This window comes from Ostrinia furnacalis, unplaced genomic scaffold, assembly GCF_004193835.3.
Source record: "Ostrinia furnacalis isolate ACB-3 unplaced genomic scaffold, ASM419383v2 OfSCF7012, whole genome shotgun sequence".
NCBI classification, from domain to species: Eukaryota; Metazoa; Arthropoda; class Insecta; order Lepidoptera; family Crambidae; genus Ostrinia; species Ostrinia furnacalis.
The window spans coordinates 538,950-556,047 of NW_021137251.1; the positions used below are offsets into that span (position 1 = coordinate 538,950).

Genomic DNA, 17,098 nt, shown 5'->3' on the forward strand with positions numbered 1-17,098 from the left:
GGGCACTTTGGGCACGTGCCCAGGGCCCCGCGACTGAGGGGGCCCCCATCTGCTAATAAGACCTTTTTCCAGATGATAAGGGCCCCCCTTAATCCTTAAATACCCAGGGCCCCTAGTAGGTTAAAGACGGCCCTGGCTCTTGGCCTGTGTATCTCACCTGATGGTAAGTGGTGATCAGGCCGAAGGTGGAAGCGAGCTTCACCCGGAATCCTCAACCACGGAGGAACTGGCCGGAACACAACAATGCTGTTAATATTGTTGTTATGGCGACAGACTTAGGTAAGATGGTGGTAGCTAGCCAGGCGGACTTAGAACAAGCCCTACCACCAACCAAACCGAACAGAAAAATCTGCTCCCACTGGGAATCGAACCTCTGCGTCTGAAGCAGGTGGTCTTACCACTAGACCACAGAGGCGGTTAAATCTAGCCAAGAATGAAGGCTAGATTCATCAACAGCCCTTTACATTCCACTACTGGACTATGAGCCTCCTCTACTATAGTGGAGGGTTTCGCCATAATCCCCACGCTTGACAGGCGGATCGCAGTTTAAAAGATTGATGTTTTTCAGAGAGCGCTGCTGCCCCTTTCTCTGTTTGATATGATGTAGTCCTTTAGTCGCCTACGACACCCGCGGGAAGAGTAGGGGTTGGTGACAAATTCTACTCTGCCGTCACCACACGGCTTCCAGGCTAGATTTCGTGGGTATAATGCAAACACCAGCCGTCTTGACTCTGCTTCGAAACGAAACGATTCCGGAATTAAACTGTCACAAATGTGTCAGTTCTGCTCAGTGGACTGGGGCAGGAATTTATGCTTCGTTTGATTTGCTCTAACGATAGACATTGGATCTATGATATTTTCGTTGCATAGGCTGGACAGCTGGATAGCCTCACAGCATTTTATTTGTTATTGCAAATAGATTACTTCAAAGTTCTGGACCACACAAACAAGCTGACTTATTCTCAAGTTTTATAATATTTTCCCTTGTATGAACAATACTGTCATATGGCTTCGTATCAAATGAAGGTCGCCCCTTTTACTTTTCAAGATTGACCTTATTTAAATTGATTTTTTTAATCACATTTTTTAAAAGTGTAATCGCAATGTAACTTTAAAGATTCAGTTGATGTTCATACTTGATTTAACATTGTCAAGTCGTTGGAGCTGAGTGCACTTTAAAGTCAATGACATAATTTAGATTGTTATTCTCTATTATTCACAAAGTAACTCACTTTAATTATATTTTCATGCAAACTAACAATCATTCATGTCTCAATGCCTACTCATAAAATCTGACTCTTAAGTTTCAGACATTCAATGATCCTATTTAACAAGATTGTAATAGTAAGGTCAAGGAACTTAGATCTCAATAACATTAAGGATCAAAGAAAAGAAATACCTTAAACAGTTACCAAAACACATACTTACATCTATAGCTAATTAAAACTTTATTTGCATACATTTAACACTCTGACGTGAGAAATTTCCGTAACTTGGTTATTGATGGGTCAATCAACAGTGTCATAATGTTCTCGGAAACTTTACGCAATGAGTGAGGAAATTGAGTGATAAACTTCATTAATAGTTGAGTGAACTTCAATATAGCGTCTTGAAGGCGATCTGCATTTGGTGAGAAGTCATACAGTACATGCTTGTTTATGCTAATAAAATTATATATTAATTTGGAGTTTTATGGTTCAGTTAGCTGTGAAGGTTCATTACACTGCGTTAAAATGGATCCTTTATCGTTAAAGTTGGTGTAAGTTACACTAATTTTAAGATAAGATCATTTTTCATTAGAATTAGTCGCCATTGTCATTTGACATGGCTCAATCGGACTGACCTTAATGTGCCCTCCAAAGCATAGAAGAATGTCAATATTTAGATCTGATTAATTCAAGTCAGCAATGATTTAACTAGAACCAACGAACACGTAGAGTGATTTAACCATAGGGTGATTAGTTAATAGGGCATTCCACTAAGGAACTCATCGTCATTATAATATCTAACTCAGAGAGTACATTCTCTACTGAACCACAAAGTTATAATATAAATTGCTAAAAGAAACATCGCGATGCAATTATTTATCTAACTAATCTTATCACTTATTTAATTTAAAATCAGTCCATTGTTAAAGATTGGTTAGTTATCTTTCGCCCCAATTCGCCTTTTATATTGCAAAATTACAAAAAGCTCAAAACCAAGGTCGAGGCAATTTTAAACCGCAGAATTACACGCAAAATAAATACCTATTGTGAAAAGAGTATGGGTGATAATTATATAACAGCACAGTTTGGTTTTTATCGATAATTTCGGTTAAAAATTAAACGAGGTCGATCGTAAGAGCAAGGCTTTTACTTATCACTTCCTAAATGACGTTAAAGTTACATGTGACTGGAAGTATGAAGTCATGATGACATTTTGAATGGCTGCTGATTCCGGATAATGTTTTTATTATTGAAATGTCAGGCTTTTTAATGTAATATGTTATATGGCGTTTACCGATGGTAATAAGGCAGAGGTCGAAGTTGAATAAGACTTTGATTATATCGACAAGGCTTTGCAAAACATTTGGCAATTAAGCTCTTAAAAGAGCTTGTAAGCTTCTTAGATTAAAATAATGTCAAAATACTTTTCAAGATGAGAAGCTAGAGCTAGCACACAGATATTAATCAATAAAGCGATAATCACTTTTTATAATGCATCGAATTCCTTAAATGGAGGATTTGACCTATCCCCCTCTCCTCCTGGCTATATCGGGTTGGGGAGGCCTGATGTTAGTTTATTTGTCCCTTTGTCTTTTTTACGACATCCACCGGGCAGGGAGGAGTCCTATTCTACTCTGTCTGGTAAATACAGACGCCGGCATGTTAAACTATGTATAATATACATTGTGGCATCTTATGTAGAGGTAAAAGGCGCTGTTTTGCAACAAAATGAGTTGATGTCTGTACTAGTTTTATTGAAAGTACAACTTCCTGATACAAATCTGAGATCTTCACTCGATCGCGACACTTGCTATAATTTCAGCGCGACATAGTTCGAGTGAGCGGCGCATGCGCAGACGATATCAAACACGTTGCGCGCATGTGTGTGTGTGCGAAAGTGACGTTACGTAACGCTTACGTAACGTTGTGTCGAATGTAAATTATTCTAATGCCTGACCCACAGCTGTTTATTGTTTTTTAAATGTAAGTTGACATGCTTTTTTTGTGTTTATTAGGTCGGAAACGCTTTGGATGTTTGTCTGAATAAAATGTGTGCCAGCGACATAAAATTGGCTGTTTTTAAAATGCACAAACCACAGTGTGCGTCACTGTTTTTTTCAGTATTTTTCCCTTCCCTTTAAGGGCTATACTTTAGAATGTACACTACAAAACTGACGAATTTTAGTATCATTTAAGATTAAGCTTGGCCCTGCAAACATCGGAAATAATGCAGACGCTAAAAGATCAATGAAACGGGATTAAAACCTGTAATTTTCCACAAGGCCTACTTTTTAATCTCTCCGCGACATGATCGAGTAAAGAACAGGTGTGGTCGGAGCGGCTGGCCAATATAAGGTCGTTGCGCAATTTTCGCACTTATGCAAGTTTGTTTTTTGATATTATGAGATAAAGTCGTGACAGTGCATAACGAGCAAGACGGTCAAGTGCGGTTTTCGGTACAGTTAGACACGCACTTGAGAGGAGATATGCTGTAATGACATTCTTTACACAGAAAAAGCTTGTATTTACAGCCACAGCAGCATTTTTACTTGTGAATTAACACTTATGATAACGAGTATATGACCAACTTGTGTTCTCCAAAGACAGGAGCTTGTTTCGTATAGCAATATCTGATTGATTCAGTGTCAAGTGGTATTAGATTTAAATGAATAAACACTAATTAAATTATGTGTTTGTATGTTCTACTTGGAAATACATTTTTGTGTGTTTGTCCTGATTTATTTTAAGTTGTATATTCAATTTTAGAGACTAATTTATTTAATTGCTTTGGTGAACTCCTTGTTTTGAGACTCAAAAAATTTAATCAAAGTTGGTCAAATAATGCGTAGAAGGAAATGTAGGTATTGCCCGGACGAGGGAGTCTGAAACCGAACGCAAGGGAGTGAGTGAGAAGGAATGAATGAGTGAATGAGTAAGAAAAATTTGGATTTTGGAAGAATACAGAATTAAATAGAAGACGATTGTATTACGAGTTACGACGGAGCGAGGACTATCCTTTTCTTGTGGTTTATTCCGGATAAATACAAATAAAGCTGGAGAAATATTACCGCATTTCAATTCCTACATGTACTTCCGTATTTTACATAAAAATGCGGGAAAGATGTATTTCACAAATCAACCCTAAATTGAAGTGAAACCTACCTTGCAGAATAACACATAGGCTTGCTTTTAAGTTCATAAGATTGCTTAACAGAATTAAACCTACTTATAGGAAAATCATTCAAGTTGCACAAACTTCATTAAGGTGATCAATTCACTGACGTCTTTAGCTCGTGTTGAGCAACCGTTATATCATTCTCATCACACTATTATACATTTATTTACATTTCTCGATTAATAATATCGATGTTATGTCAAGTGTTTTGTAATATTATTATGGAGATTATTAGGTATTAATGGTTTTGTTTCATAATTGGCATTGTAGCTTACAAGTATACAAGTATATTTCCATCACAATAACGGTCTTTTATAATTATAATCCTGATACTACTACTTAAATACTCACGAATAATAAATTATTGACTCAAGCCTGCAATGTCTTAGAATGTCTAGGAATTTCAGCATTCTAGGTTTAGGCTATAAAATGGTCAATAAAACAATTTTATGCAACAATTACAATACAGCAATTTTACCTACCTGACCGGCTAGCATAGACGGAACTTTTAGATCAAAATCATTTACGCCCGTATTCACAAACATCAACAACTGTCGTGGACGCACAGGATCACACACAAACCAACCACAGAGCTCTATTCAACGCTGTGCGTTGGATTGCTGCTCACTTAAGCAAGCATCGTTTGTGAATACGGGTGTTATTTATGTTCAATGCCAATGCCAAATATACGTTAAGAAACAACAGCTACCTATTTGGGTATGTTTTGTAAATATGATGCCGATGTAATATAATGGCCACAGAAGAATATTAATTAGAGAAAAGCTTCGTTCTTGATTTCAAGATCGTTTTCTTGATAAGAATACATCATTATAGTATAATATAATCTACGATCGTCGTTATTACTCAATGCACCGCATCTGAGTACAATGGAGCAGATTTAAGTTCAAGATCAGCCACTGAGGCACAATACGCACAATAGATGGGCACAAGATCAAGGTAAACACTGATTGTATGCAGGGAAATAACGACTGTTTCTATGGGATTTTTTATTACAGTCATATGAGATGCATAACAAAACATTTTATCTATGTAATTTATGATACCTATGGTCATTGCGTTTTATTAATTTACTAGCGGCCGCCCGCGACTTCGTACGCGTGGATCCCGTTTTACCCCCTTAGGGTTGGAGTTTCGTAAAATCCTTTCTTAGCGGATGCATACGTTATAACATCTACCTGCATGCCAAATTTCAGCCCGATCCGTTCAGTGGCAGCCCAAAGGCTGTGCGTTGATAGATCACTATGTCAGTCAGTCAGTCACCTTTGAGTTATACATATTTAGATGTACATCGCATTATAGCCGGAAGATTTTAAATGCTACTGACAACGCCACTCTTGTAGCGAAGTTTTGGGCTGACATTGTATAGCATAGAAGAAGATAGCCGAGCTCAATATGTTAGTTTACCACTGCTGTGTGGGAGGTGCCTGGATGCGAGCGGCGCAGAAGCGGTCTTTGTGGAAATCCTTGGGGGAGGCCTTTGTCCAGCTGTGGACGTCTTTCGGCTGAAACGAACGAACGAACCACTGCTGTATTGTTGTAGGTTTCAAACGTTACACTAAGTAAGCATTCACATAGCTGAAAGAAATCTTTTGTGCGGAATAAAGACTATTATTATGTCAGTAAATGGTAATTCTTTAAAAGATTACAAGCATTTTCCAACCATGAGAATTGTAAGAGATCAAGGAAATTAAGCAACCTATACTTTTTAATTGCTAACTGACACCAGTAGAATCGTGGGAATTGACATTAAATGAAGAAATGAGTCAAGTCTTAGTGCTTACTGTACGTTAGGAACAATTGTTTAGTTTACTACGGCATTGTCACACAGAAGAATCGATTTCCTAAGCATAACTCACACAGGATTACTTATTATATACTTTTCTATTGTAATAAAATATAAAGACAGCCACAAAACATTTATAAGTATTACAAAACCCACGTGTTTAACCTTCTAGAAATAACATAAAAACCATTTAAACTGTGTGTTTCATCATCATCATCATCAACAGCCCTTTACAGTCCCACTGCTGGACTATGAGCCTCCTCCACCATCGTGGAAGGTTTTCCCATAATNTTTTCAGAGAGCGCTGCTGCCCATTCTCTGTTTGATGTGTAGTCCCTAAGTCGCCTCTTACGACACCCGCGGGAAGAGTAGGGGTTGGTGACAAATGTATTCTACTCTGCCGTCACCACACGGCTAAAACTGTGTGTTTATTCCATTTAAAATGTATTTGTATGCGGCCCGATGCCGCGGCTCGGAAACCGTTGCGTGATGGAGTTAGCAAGGAGCATCCGTAAGCGATTGTTTGGCAATCCCACAGCCTGAACTGAACAGCCTTCTCCAGTTGGATATTTTAATTGTTGTTTGTTGATAGAAATATGTAGCGCTCCATCACATCTGTTTTTACCGGCACGATTGTGAATGAATGTATTTGTGCGTTTGAATAAAAGTTAGAGATGCAGAATCGAAAAGAAATGTAATATCACGAGCATAAGTTTACAAAACAAGACAAAAAGTACAAAGATGACAATGACACTGAGAATTCGGTTTTTACAAAATAGGCCGAAAGAGTATAAAGGTGGAAGGAGGATCGTTCGCAACAGGCACAATACAGGACGACTGCTCTACAAAACACATGAAAATGTTTAATCAGAGCCCAGAAACTTCTTTAATCAGAGCCCACCGGTATCAATCACTATATCGAAGGGTGAACCTTCACGGCAGGCTGTTTGCATTAAGCGACATCTTAGGCGATATTGAGTTATAATATTACTCGTATCATAATGTCACTGTTAAGATAATACGCATTGACATACAATACACCATCTGCCTGCATCAAGTACTCTACAGTGGGACGTATAGCTTAATTCACTTTTAATATTATATTCAATTAATAGATATTTGGAAGTTTATTAGTCGAAATAGGTTAATATGCCTAGTATATGCATTGATATAATTGATCGGTGCGGCTGATTTATACACATGTCAAGGTATTAAATGATAATGGCCGTTTCATCACTAATTTACGGTCTTAATTTTTAGACATTTTAAAACGCATTTTCTCGACTTTCAAAGAGTTTGTTCCTGTATTTTGTGAAGACACAATTGGCCATTTTTCTCTAAGAAGTTTGTCTACGTTCGACGCCTAATTAGTATAAATTAGAATAATGATGGCACAAAACAGTTTACACTTCCTCAGTTAAAAATCGCTAGTTTCCGCAATATAGAAAACCTTGGTTATTATACATTTTGCTAATTTTATGTATAAATTCTTAACAAAGTGGTCTGTATATATTATCTTTGTCTGTGGTTAAAAAATACAGCGCAGTTGTTAAGCAATGTCTATGCGGCAACTGCTGAGTTATCTTTTAAAGTATTTATCAGCTAATCTATCCTTTTGTTAGTTAAATAATGACGTTAATGAGCTATGAAATTAGCTGGTGTGAAAATCTAAGTACATAAAAATAAAATTAGGACTGTATTACTTCAAAGGCTGCAAATTAGTTTACTGAGTCTATCTACCTATCTATCTATTAAATTGTTTAACAAGAACCTCAAACCACTCTATTGTAATAAGTTAATATACAAATTATATACAAAGGAAATTATTACTCCATGAAAAAGTTGTTTATTTGATGCAGAATTACCAAAACATGCATAGAGCGATGAAAGTTAGCGAAAGATGTGATATTTATGTGAATTTTCATAAATCTGCTGTTATTGGCATGCAAGCTATTATTACGAAACGATTTAAGCTTCTCGTTTTGAATGAAAAGTGGCATTAATTGAAACTATAAAAATGCTAAATATTTACTAAATACTTTTACTTTTGTTACTTTCTTTTTGGCTAAAAACTAGGCAATTAGAAAAACAAGTATCTATCAAACTCCTATCGCTTTATAAATACTTATTTCATTACACTTATGACTTTTAACTTTGACTAGCTTTGTACTGTTCCGCCCCTATTGGCTGTAGGATGATGTTTTAATATAGCCTAAAGCTTTCCTCGGCTATCCAATACAAAAATATTTATTCAAATCGGACGAGTAGTTTCCGAGATTAACGCGTTCAAGAAAACAAAGAAACAAACTCTTCAGTTAGGACAGATAAGTAGATCCGTAGTTGTTGAAAATTTTCTTAGCTTATTTGTCTTGGTTAAGTAACAAAAATTCCTAAAGTTTGAACTAGAACAACACGCTGATGAGTAACGGTTTGCTTAACATTAACTATCTTTTTACGGTTCTATTACAAACTCGAGCTGTTGGCCAATATCCTGTCGCACTGCCTCCAACCTCAAAATTAAATCAAGGATTGTATAAACTGGTACAGAGCGTCAACTAGTTCGTGACACCCAAAGTGGCCAAAAAGTTTACAATACAACCTTATTCCAATTGTATTAAAGACTGTTGCGAACTTATTGGCTACTTTGGGTGTCACGAATTATTTGATGCTGACAGTACTGAACCACATCATTAAAAATCTAACTGTAAGTAACTGACCATAAAAGAGTTGCAATGGTTAAAGTAGTCCAATAATGCCTAGATTTTGGTTACACAGGAGAAAGATTATGTTCCTACTTCAGAGTCAAAGTTCGCAGGTTCTTATTTTGTGGATCCATTTTTCACTGACACTTATTTCAGCATTTAGCTATGAGTTATGAGTAAGAGAGGTAGACAGTTCTGAAAACAGAACGGGTGTTAGGGGACATCTTTTGATAAAACTTTGATATTACGATATTGACATTAAGTGGTAAAGAGTGGAGAAAACAACGTGGCAAAAAGTATCATATTAGTGAATAGCCTTGAATTAACATCTTAAGTATCTACTGAAGGTTTCATATAAAGGTAGGTAGGTATATAATTTCGTGCTTGCGATCTTTTTTTTTATTAACATGACGTGCGAGTCTTTTTTTTTTGCATTCGTATGTCATTGCGCAAGTAAAAAAGAGACCGAGGTTAACCTCTGTTTTGGCGAAAGTACCTTTAAGTACATGCAGTAATTGCCGGCTCCTGATTGTAGAGATACGAGATAAATGAAGCAGAACAAATTAATTTGAACTCTAAGATAGAAAATAGAGAGCATAAATTGCAACTGAATAGATATTGAAAAATTATAATTGAAACTGTTGAGGCAGTGTCAATATCCTTTGTCACGAAATAACGAAATATTTCTCAAGAAAACAATTTCAATAGAAAAGATCTAACCAATTGTAATGTGATATGAATTTATAACCGTACTGTATTTGCATAAAACGATAATTTACCTACCATTGGTTAGCGAGTTAAAAATTATAATGAGTTAAAAATAGTCAACCGCGGTTAAAAGGTCAGGGACACCTTTTTTACGGCTATACTTTCTGGCTATGTTCCAAGTAAATTTCCTAACTATGTAATCGAATTGAGTGAATAGTGGTAGAGAGAGTGGAGAGGTAGAGGTGGCATTAGACGGACTTATATGAGTTTAGAGTTATCGAGCGTTCAGCAGCCCGTGGCTTAACCCGCCTGGGCTACAATCTAGTTTCTCCATATAAAATTTGAACCCGCTTTATCCCCTTAGGGGGTGAATTATGGAAAATATTTTCTTATCTCCGTATTCACAAACATTACTATGAGGTCTCACAGAGCGCGTAGACACACATGAACCAATCACAGAGCTCTATTCAACGCTGTGCGTTCGATTTGCTGATTCACTTAAGCAAGCATCGTTTGTGAATACGGGCGTTAGTGGATTCCTTCGTCTTTACTGTGTGCGTGATTTAAGCTCTGCCCCTGTGGTGATGGATAAACCTTTCCTTTTCGATATAATTATGTACAAATGATTAAACTTTAATTCAGAAAAATAAGAAAAAAAGAGCAATAGCAATACCTATGTGCTGATTTTTTTTAAAACTGCGCTTTAAGTAAGTTTAAAGCAATTCGTATTCTGTGTATCCGCTGAATAATGTCGTTCGTCCAAAAGAGGATGTGTGTCCAAGAGGCGAGGTGAATTGCGCCACGCGGACGCACTTGACCCCTCCATGGTCTCGGCTATGGCTGGCGGACCTTACGCCATCTATGTGACTTTTATGGGGTTTTTCAGAACAGCTTATCTTGCCAAGGGAAAAGATGTAGTTTAAACTATGTGATGATGATTATACATATTTCAGTAAAGACCTAAGCACATAGGTCATGGGTTTTATGGGAATCCGAATTTACCAAACACGCGAAAATCAGGCCCACCCAGCCCATATTGGACATAATTAAGAAGAGATGAAAACCTATTCACTCTTTGTTGCCCGAAATAATAAAAGACCATTACCACCTTAAAAAAATATTTTGTTAAAATCTCAAGCATTATTTGAGAAACGTAAGAGACTTAATGAATAATAACACTTTTTTTTTTCAATACAGTATGACACCTACACTTGGTATTATGACAGTTTGAGGTCAGGGAGCATTATGTTTCTTCCCGTATGAGTAATGACGTTTTTACCAATAACTTATTGCTGTTTCCTTACATATTTATTACAACACTGAATTGTGATTAAAAGGTCAATTCAAAGCGGAACTTAAGTTTCGTAACAAATCAATAATAGAATAGACAGTTTTATCTTTTGGAGATCTTTAAAGCGTTCTTTGGACAATCGGAAACAATGGAGTCTTCACTGTCTTTATATTTAAAAGTACGCCTTTTACTATGAAGCAATAGTTTTGTTACTATGTTTAAAATATTATTTAATTTTAATAATGGTCTAATTCAGATCGCAATGTGCATCGTTAAAATACAAAATCGTAATAAATACGGGATATTAACCAGTAATAATGCTTCTTAAATAAGCACGTTAGTGTTAAAACAATTTCAAATTACCTAGAATTTTTCCTAAATAAAATATGAATTTGTTGAGCACCGTGTGATACTTTTTTTGTTTCGTTTTATAAAAACAAAACACTGTCTATTGAAAAGAATGTTACTTTATTAAGGACCAGTTACAAAAGATTCTAAATAACACTTTAAGCTCTACTTTAAGGAGCGTATGCATTATAATGTTAATTACTCTAACCTATGATCATTTGTCAAGATCATTATGATTTATAAGAGTCGCTGACTCCTTTAACTATTCAGAGAACCCTTAGAAGTCAGTCTTGAACATGACAGTTTTATGTCAGAGTCAGTCTGACAGTTTAATGTTGATCATTGATCATCATACATGTTGTCTTTGACCTATGTTACTCTATGGTTCGAGTTTACAAAATCACTCATAGTTGATTTACATAAAATGTATTTTACATTACATTTATAGCTTTACACTCTACACAACTATTAATTAGTTATTACACAAGCCTTGTTGAAGCTGTAACGATGAAGATAATAAAACTTAGAAAATAGGTTACAGTTATTTTAATTATATTGTAAATTAATTGTATTGGAAATGACTTTGATTGAACAGGATTCTTGTAGATAATTAAATACTATTTCATTTCTTTCTTGCATTCTTTGTTTCATAAAATAAAAAACAAACCAAACTTTTGCTGAATTTTTATCGAAAGCAGTTTTTCTGTATCTAGACACGCAGTAGTGTGTCAAGCCAAGTTCAAATAACAGAACTGGCAAGCAGCACCGTGTGTAATATTACACGAACCATTTGGAGCCACTTTTGACCCTTCATATTTTAAATTACACGAAAGATGATATCATATATCTTTGATGGTTCTATATTGGCTCACATAAAATTCTAAATCCTATTCTTTGTCTTACTACCGATTTGTGTTCATAATAATCTCTCTTCATAATTTTATTTTTCATACTTTTTTTATTCATACATTTTTATTACTACCATCGGAGCTCATAACAGTTAGTAATCATATTTTTTTTATTANTTGAAAAGTTATGTAAGAAAATGCGTTACCATCTTTGATAACAAATAAATATTTTTTCTTTCTTTCTTTCAAAGATTAGAAGTAGTTATTGTAAGAAACAATGCGGTTTTAAAACGCGATGCGCATAGATCTTTTCCTCGATCACTATTTGCTCATCATTTACCACTTTAGCATCAATACCTAAGTATAGAAATACTTGTGACGTAGAATGATCTTTCCGATATTTGCTTTCTTGAATAATGTTTGCATTGGTCTATTGGAAGATGCGTAATGATTAGCACTCTTCGGATACGCAATGCCTATAGTTCAATTTCTTTTTTGCTCTACGTGATTTTGGTATAAACACTGTCGAAATAATTGTCATTCACTGCCTTCTATTTCTACCTATTTAAAACAACCATCCTCTAGATCTGTCTTCCAGACAGGAAGCGATCGCTTTAAAGCAATAAGACCGCCTAAATTGTGCTGTATCTTATGTTTTTTTTCTTTTCTTGTCTTGCAATGAAGTATATTCTACCAATTTATTTGTCTTACTCTACATTGGTCTGTAATTAACATTTATGGCTACATTCTCACTTGTCTTTTAAATGCATTCAGAGACAAACTCTACAAGCTACTCAATATAGATTTATATAAATTAATAGTGCTAAAAAACTGAAATGTACTAAAAAGTGAATTGACACAATTTTATGATTGTGACCCTGAACTTTTTATGAAACTTGCAGTTTTTCTCATTCAACTGACTCTATTAAAGCTAATAACCTCTGAAAACCCATTTAAACCACTTTGTTTTGGACAAATGCAAGTACGCAACTCAATGATCTGATTATAAATCGAAGGTTCTACACAATCACTTCCACGGACACCTTATTTTAATAACCATAAAGTTTATAATCATTTGACGAACTGTCTCAATTAGTACCGAGCTAAGTTTTCGATTATTTTCCATGGCCACTTACAAAACTTGAAAATATTGGTTGCAGTTAGACAGGTTTATTGGGTAACTGCGGCGGTTGAATTAATTAGGACTGTAAGTTGGAGTGGTAGGGTAGAGAATCGTTTGTATGCTGCGCACAGACGGCCAGACGAATAAGTGTCAAACGAAAGTGAAATGAGAAGAGTGTAGGGTATACGTAACAGCTGACACAATAAGGCGGCTCTATTAAGGTGCTTCAATTATCTTTAGTAGGTTAGAGAACCGAAAGGAATGGTTATGATAGTCCAAAGTGGTTAAACCGTTAGATGGACCGACGACATCGTAAAGGTAGCAGGGAAGCGCTGGACGCAGGCCGCTACCAATCTATCAACATGGAAAGCATTGGGGGAGGCCTATGTTCAGCAGTGGACGTCCTATGGCTGAAATGATGATGATGATGATGAAGTGGTTAAAACTGTTTCAGAAGCGTAATTATGATAGTCCAAACTGTTTAAAAATACTTTCAGAAGTGTAAAGAAACGAATAAGGTACGGCTTGAAAGACCAGAAGAACGAAAAAAAAATAACATTAGAAAAAAAAATTAGGAAGTCATAAAAACAGTTGAATTCTATTTGTTTCTTAAATGACGTCAAGATAATGTAAAGATTAATTAAAACCCAAAGATATCTAAAGATCAAAATAAGTTTAATCGTGAAAGAATAACTGTTTTTAAATTTAATTAGACAAAAACTATGTCGGAATATAACAAGTATAAAAATAAAAATAAATCTCAATTGTCAAATTAATTTGAAATACATTTTATTGTAACATCGAAATCAAATTCCTTGCAAAGTCTGTTTTGAGTTTAAGATTATTTATATCGTGAGATACTTTTCGTTTTCTATCAGTATTTTATGTCCAAATAGTTATCAACAAACTAAAATTTAAGATGAGTTGCTTAAACTAGGTCGTCTTAACGATAATAGTCATTACAGATTAATTCGTAATCATCTCGCTACATTGGAAAGTTTCTAATATATCTTTGACGTATTAGTTTGTTCACAAATAAGTAATTTGTCGTTCACACATTGTGTTTCATACTAAAATTTATGTCTAACCTTTGAATTAAGCTGTTATGTTTGTATTAGAAGTGGGCTCAACACAATAGTTCAGCGGATGACTGTGATCAAACTCATAACGACATCGTTGGCGTTATGAATTACTTTAGGCATGTCCTTAGATGAGTAGTATTCTAGATTAAAGATACACTAATTAAACTTTTTGGCATTCTTAACCAGGGCAGGGTAGGGGCGGGGTCAGGTCTCAAGCTGACCTTGACCTTCCATTTCTCTACCACTAAGGAACCATGAACCGGATAACTGACCGGAATCGATCGCGAATCGACGTTGAAGAAATCATTAAATTGATCGACTCAGCGAAGGTTTACGTAAGAAAAGAAACTAATAGTTTGGGTTTAAAATAAGTGCTATTGTTAGTTGTTCATTTTTGAAGAAAGCTGTAGATTAATTCGATCTGATATCTGCTATCCGGATTGGGTAGCAATAGTTACTATCACATCACGACTAAAAAGCGAAAATTTAATAATACCTACCCTAAGAAATATTTAGTTTAATAGTGTACTTTAAAGTCAAAATTGCTTACTTGGTCAATTGACTCAAGTCAGACATGTTATAAAGATTTGTCGCATAATCAGACATGAGGTTTGAAGACTTTTAAGTTAAGACTTGTTGTTACTGTTCATATGATGCGAGGATAAGATAGAAGCGTGAGAGCCTATGTTATAATGAGTTCTATATATGAGGTGAGACTCATAGAATCATACATCGTTTTACGCTTAGGAATCAAATAAGTAGTATTTGAATTGGAAGAAAAAGAAGAAATACCCGGTTGTTAACAAGAAAATACAATAGAGTCTAAACATCAGTAGTAGATAAATTAAATAGAGACGATGAAAGAAAAATCTATTGTATTAAATTACATGAATGTATTATGTGGTTACAGAACTTGTTAAATGATGAGATTGTGAAATGTCAAAGTAGTCATAATAATTTACATAAACTTGAATAGAAGTTTGAGGAAAACTGTCAAGAAGATCGACGAACTGAGTTAAATGAACTATTCTCTAACGTATCTTGATGAAAGATTACTAAACGTTAAATGTTTATATTATGTTGTGTAAACAAATAATCGTGTCTAAGTTTTTTTTCAAATATTTTTATGGCCTTTTAAAAGATTCAAGTTAAGTAGTAATTTGAACCGAGTTAATTATGGTATGGCGATATATTATACAAAAAAGGGCGGAAACATTATTGAGGTTATACTAATTACCATCACACAATCAATAGTAATTATGACCGCCCTAAGTCAATCGCGTGTCTGTCTGTTGCATTCAATGCAAATTTTGTTATTTGTCTTAATATGTTAGCGAGTAGATACAATTTGTTTTGCATAATCATTGCAGTTAGGACAATATGTTTTGGTTTAAGTAAAAGGGCAAAGACCGGCTAGACTTTTGAAAAAAATTGAATATTGCTGCAGTCTTTTGTTTGTTGCTTTAACAAAATATAATCAGTTGTGACATGAATTTTGTTAAAGTTATCATCTATTTCTAATAAATACAAAAAAATATAGAGACACCTTTGAGCCTTAGACAATACTTAAAAACATTGTATTTTATGGAATAACCTAAGTGATGACGACTGGTGTTATGTTTGCAATGCTCGTATCAACTCGTTGATGTATTTGACACTTCAAGGTCACAAATCTTATAGTTCCATTGAGAATAGGAAATAAATATACGTCAGAAACGTGCAAATATGTTGTATGCATACACGATGAGTTTGGGTATGCAAATGTCCCTTTTAGAGCAACTGGTGAAGCTCTAAGACAAGACAAGGCAATTTTACGTTTAAATTTAAGACCCATCAATGTATGATATGTACCTACAAATACAATAAACTAATTTGATTTGATTTGATAAGATTGTCCAAAACAAAAATGTTGTAAGAAACGTTTTTGACACACAAAACAAAGATCATAAATATCACAATAAAATTCTTGAGCGTGAAATAGACCTTAGATCTAGTTCTTAAATCTAGCGTAAAGCAGCGTGCAACTTACAAACTAACACAACCGCGGCACGGAAAGATTCGACACGACAACACGATCACTGAAAAATCGCGAACCAACACCAGTTTCAATGTTATCGAAATCAGTTTTCTATCAACTTTTGTGTCGAAACCGCCCAATGTCGGCAGCGAGGTTGCGTTGCCAAATCGCTTTCGATCCCGATTGGAACCGGTATCGGTATCGGTATCACAGCACCACGTGTATCACATCGCGAGTTTTGATACTGTCGTAATCGTAACAGATGCGGAAATTGCGCAAGCGTTGTTTGTGTGGGTACATTACCGTGGGAAGGGAGGTCCTGCGTGTGTGGGGTAGACGCGGGCGTGCACGATCGGCGCGCGCGAACGAATGCCGGGTTGCGCGCGCGCCGCCTGACCGCCGCCGACCCCCCACCACCACCTCTCACCGTTTCAGAACAACCCCGCAATTTTCCGATAGGTTTTCGCGGCTTAGGACTCGCCTTTGACATTGTTTTTGGACGGCATGACACCTTAATAAGCGTGCCTAATCGCATTAGGCATTGTAGTAACAGGCATTGAAGACGCGAAGTGAAATATTAGTTCATGGATATTTTGATGAATCATTGATCTTGATAGAGATACTTTTGATTTCATTTGGACTTGATTGACCTAATAGTTTGATTTAATAAAAAAAGCTTTATTTGTAACGATTTAGCCAAAATTATGAGTTGCACATACTCGTAGTTACCTGAACTTAAGGTTGTTAGATTCAGAGGCGTAAATTCAGGAACCCAAAAATTTAATAGCAATC

The 17,098-nt window shown here is 35.5% G+C and overlaps 1 protein-coding gene across 3 annotated transcripts in view; it reads right to left on the reverse strand.

Moving 5' to 3' along the window:
- LOC114363102 (translation initiation factor IF-2) overlaps nt 1–16,667 on the reverse strand; it is a 49,191-nt gene extending 32,524 nt beyond the window's left edge. For 2 of the 3 annotated variants that reach the window (XM_028318729.1, XM_028318727.1), the window contains exon 1: nt 16,610–16,667. The gene's annotated coding sequence lies outside the window, so the exon portion shown is untranslated. Of the gene's footprint in view, nt 1–16,318; nt 16,340–16,609 lie in introns of those variants that run through there. The other variant, XM_028318728.1, reaches the window with a different exon arrangement.
- Nucleotides 16,668–17,098: the final 431 nt, after the last annotated feature.